Consider the following 4,970-nt stretch of genomic DNA (forward strand, 5'->3'; position numbering starts at 1 on the left):
GGGGAGCCACAGAAGGAACATTCAAGGTAGGAATTTAGAATTCCACAGAGGAATGCTGCTTACTGGCTTCTTCCCTCTGGCTTGCACAGTTCCTTTATATAGCCAGCCCACCTGAGTAGGGACAGTACTGCCCACAGTGGGCTAGGCCCTCCTATATCAACTAACAATTAAGAAAATAGCCCACGGACATGGCCACAAGAGAGTCTGGTCAAATTTCCAGTGAAGGCTCTCTCCTTTCAGGTGGCTTTATGTTTGTGTAAAGTTAACAGCAGGAGCTAACAGGACAGTGTTTCTGCAGAAAGAAGTAAGTCATTTGTATGTAGGGAGCTGACCTTAGATCCTAGGTTTTGACTTGTCCTCTTTCTATGAGCCCTTTGCTTCATAGGTCTCCTGATGGGGTCTGCTCTGCTACATCCTCCCCAGCATGATGCTCTGACATCTCTGAAGTTACCCTTCCTTTTTTACATTTTTTTGTTAGATGTTTGGACCGTAGAAATATGTACAGAATATGCTGAGGTGGGTAAAGAGAAGGATGCCATGCTTCTCTGTGTCCTGGGCACCCAGGTTTTTTGAAGCTAGATACCCACAACATGGAAATGTTTCTCCATGAATCAAAAGCATGGGCCCTCTTGGAGGCCAAATATTCTCTGTATGGCTTCTGAGGCCATAGAGAATAGCTAGCCCATGAAAACCACTCAGGCTGTCAGAACACTCCAAGTACAACTGCCAAATGCAGAGGTTATACACAGACCATCTCTGTGGTCCAGCCTGTGACCTGGGTTGGAGACATCCAATTCAGGGCAGGGGAAATAATAAGTACGCATTGACTAGCAAATCCAGCTCTATCGACTTGAAAGGTCGCATATTGATGGACAAAAAGCCAAGGTCAATATTTGATTTTGAGGAACAATAAATCTTGATACCGTGGAAAGGAGGCATCGATGCAGGTGCTGTTAGCTGGGGCTGGAAATGCTGTCACCACCAGTAACCACACTTCTTCCATGACCTGGAAAATGGGGGTGGGGCACAAAAAATGTCTAGCAGTTTCTAGCCATCCCTAGGTGAGTGTGTGGTTTGTTTGTTTGTTTTTTTAAGTCTACAAAAGAGAAAAGTAAAAACTGTCCCCAGAGGACTGGCAGAGTACACATTCCAGACCCTATTTGTACAAATAACAGGGAATACGTACCCCTCCCTAGATTGATTCTCAGTCTGCTATCATTTGAAGCTTTCCTTCTTTCTCCTGGGCTGGGGTGTGGAGGGGATGTCCCCATATTTGCCTCCTTATTCCTTATTCAGCCGTTCCATTGTCTATTTTATGTTTTTATCTCCCGAGGAAGGCACACTTGTCAAGCTAGAGAGGGGAACAGAGCATGTCACAACTGCACACCAGAGGGTTCTCCCCCACTATACCATCTTTTCAGACTCTGCTCCAAGCCCCACCCAACTCAACACACAGAGTCACAAAGACAAGACCATGTGCCATTCCCCAAATGCTGGTCCTGTCACATCTAAGCCCTGCCGTCACTGTGTTGGTGTGTTTCCCCAGGGAACTCTCCTGAGCCTCAGGTGAGTTTTACATTGCCCTTTTAGAGGGCCTTCTTACCTTCCCCAAGCAGTGTGGGAGTCCCCTTCCATTGTCCCGGGACCACCTCCAGTCGGTTACCCCACCCTTCAGGCGGTGACTTGAATGACTGTTGGGTTTCGTTTTCCAGTGATTGACCTCTTCCAGAGCAGGGGATGTTCATACCACTCTAAACCTGTTAGCCAGGCAAAGATGACACAATGTGTGTTGGATACATGGCTGGACATTGGGCAAAACGGATGTGCCAGGTAAGGGATTTGTAGCTGTCCTGTCAGAGCTGAAAGGAGGTTGAGCAGAACCTGTAGGAAGTGGGAAAGGCAGTGCCCCTGGAAAGCCCTGAAGAGGGAGCTCAGCAGAGTCCAGACCTGCTGGCTCCTCTTCCTCACTGGCCACTGCCCTAACTGTATTAATCAAGGCCTGAGCTGTGGAAATATCACTCTACTACATTCTATTCAAGTTCCCTGGAACTAAATTATGTTGTCAGGATTGGACAGAACAGGAATGGAAAAGACCAGGCCGGATGACATGGGGCTGTTAAAAGGAGATGAATGAGTCTATGGTTTCCATTCAATTTTTCAAGGTTTCCCAAGGCAAGCCTGACAACACTACCTTATAACTCTCCGGCACCCTGCACATTCCCTCCACAATCTCATTTTTTTTATTTCTGCCCATCAGATTAGAAGGACAGGGATTCTTCTTTCAGCATCACAGATGAGGAAATAGAAAAGCTGGAGTAAAGGGTGGGGAACACATCGACTAAGGTAAAGGTTGAGGCAAGGTCAGGCTGTAAATCTGTGATACAGCCAACAGGACCAACTCTGGGCTCTTGGCGTGATGATGTTTCCATTTCCCACTCGCTCAGCTTCTTCTGCAAAATGGAGCTGAGGAGCCCCATCCCCTAGGCTGCTACAAGGCAACAAGGAAGTGACTGAAACTTCAATCCTTCATTTGTTTATTCATTCATTCATTCCTGGTTAAATAAGACATCCCATGGGTCAAAATTGTATTAACTCTTCTTGTGTAAGGGTCTTAACTTAAGAGAATTTCTACTTGATAGCTGTCTGACAGCAAGCCAGGTGCTAAAGCTTTGTCAATGACAAGCTAGCCCTTAGCACAATTTCTTTGTGTGGTGTGTGTGCACCTAGGTGCTTAGACGTGTGTGTACTTGTGTGTCCATGTGTGTGCAGGCCAGAGGCCAATGTGGATGTCTTCTTTGGTTCTTCAATTAATGTCTATCCTGTTTTTTTGAGACAGAGTTTCCCACTGAATACAAAGCTTGCTGATTTGGCTAAGCTAGCTTGCTAACAAGGTCCTGGGGTCCTTCTGTCTCCTCCCCAGCACTGAGATTACAAAACTGCACAGCCACAGTCAAGGGTTTATTTTTTTTTCCTATGGGGGCACTAGGGACTGAACTCAGGCCCTAATGCTTGTCTATCAAGTATGTTCCTAGCTAAGCCATCTCTCCAAGCCCTAGCACAATTGCATGAAGGGAGTGAGTTATATGTAAAGAGCTTTCTGCATTGAAAGTGTCCTCTGACAAACGAAGGATGAGGAACATGTATACACAGTGTACACCAAGTAACCAGCTTCCAGCTCCATGATGTGCCCGTTACACGCATCTCACCATCCAGTGCTGAGTGAGCCTCGGTTGTAAACAAAGGCCTAATTAAATTAACATAAATGATTTTATGTAAATTAAGGATCCACAGGATGGCTGTTTATTGGTAGCAGCATCATATCTTGCACTGCACATGCTTGTTTAAAATTAATGTGCATAAATGCTCCAAACACCGTATTATTAATAATGATAATAATGTTGATGAGGACGATAATAATAAACATATTCTCATAACAATGGTTCCCAGATGACTCTAAAATCTCAGCATGGGGTGTATGGAGTGTCTCAGCTCCTCTGGGAAGCAACAAAAATTCCATGGGCTTCTTAGTCTCCCCAGTCTTCACGCAGGGGTCCATACTGATGTCTTCACTGAGTCCAGCTAAAGAATAACCTCTTAAACTCTTTCCATCTTTTGAGGTCTTACTCTAGGCTGCTCTGCTATAAATCAACACGACCTGCACAAGCATCAGAACACTCTCCCTCATCCCCTTCTCAGAACCCACTTTTCCCATCAGTCTTCCCATCTCTTGTCTTACCTCAGATATATGAGGATGGTGGCAGGTATATTGATGGTTTGTTCTTCATAGATGGGTTAATGGAGGTCAGAGAGCCGAAGCAACCCAAGGCCTACAGCAAGATCACAGAGGGAGCACTAAAGTTCTTCTGACTCGGGTACTGCTGGAGGTACACAAACAAGAGGTATTGGCTTAAAGCATGTAACCACTCAGTTCGACACATCTGCTAGGGAGACTGAGAGCAGATATAAATAGAGGAGCAGGTGAGGAGCTCTATCCTAGAGTCAGTCGGCCAATGATGCTGACATTGAGGGGCATCTAGTGAATGTGAACCCAAACACAGGCCTTTGTGTGCCTCACGGGAAGATGCTCCAGGCTGTCTTCAGAAGTTTGTATTAACTTCAGAAAGGAACCAAACTCCCTGACAAACTGGCATAAGGACTGGAGAACACATGTGGTGGTCTTGAACTTACCAAAGATGAGTGGATGAGCACCATCACCATCTCCAGAGTTCCAGGTCACCCTTTTTCTTTGTGATAGCAGGCAATAGCTGTCAACCTTTCAGAGTATGTGTGTACATGGGTATATATGTGAGTGTGTATATGTATATTAGTATATAAGTATGGAGTACATATATATACTTATATGTATATATGTGTATGTGTGAGGGTATGTGTGGGTATATATTTAAGAGTGTATACAAGTGTATCTCTATATCAATGCATATATGTGTCAGTATGCACATATGTGAGTGTGCATGTGTTTTCATATGTGTACATGTGTGTTTGTGAGTGAGTGTTAGTGTATACATCTGAGCATATGCAAGTATGAGAGTGTACATATATGTCTATATATACACATATATGTGTGCATTAGTTTATGGGACTGTGACTACTTGTGGGTGTGACTGTATGTGTGTATGTGAGTGTATATATGTGTGCTCTACTAGATTATGAGGATCTGAGAACCAGAGACTAATGGGTCACAGCACCTAGTGCTCCTAAAGCCCTTGGCTTTCATAGCCACCAGCACCTCAGGTAGAATTCTAGCATTCGTGACCTTGAATGGAGGATGCTATTTTTTTTTTATCACAATAGAGGCAGTAAGCCACAGTTATACTGTCAATGCTTGAGACTAATGTCACCTATAAGAGACCACAGTAGGTTTTCTATTCCATTTAAGTTGCTGCAGATATCTCAAATGCTCAATTCAACAGAGTTTAAGAGCATCTATCTTGCAGAGACCCAGAGAGATT

General features: G+C 44.6%; 1 long non-coding RNA gene across 1 annotated transcript; it reads right to left on the bottom strand.

The window, feature by feature from the left end:
* Nucleotides 1-1,216: 1,216 nt before the first annotated feature.
* Nucleotides 1,217-3,871, bottom strand: LOC116085297. Its single transcript, XR_004116483.1, has 3 exons — nucleotides 3,737-3,871; nucleotides 1,604-1,757; nucleotides 1,217-1,351 (listed from the first exon to the last, which is right to left on the bottom strand). It is a non-coding gene; the product is annotated as an uncharacterized LOC116085297 (long non-coding RNA).
* Nucleotides 3,872-4,970: the final 1,099 nt, after the last annotated feature.

This window comes from Mastomys coucha, unplaced genomic scaffold (assembly GCF_008632895.1).
Source record: "Mastomys coucha isolate ucsf_1 unplaced genomic scaffold, UCSF_Mcou_1 pScaffold9, whole genome shotgun sequence".
NCBI lineage: Eukaryota > Metazoa > Chordata > Mammalia > Rodentia > Muridae > Mastomys > Mastomys coucha.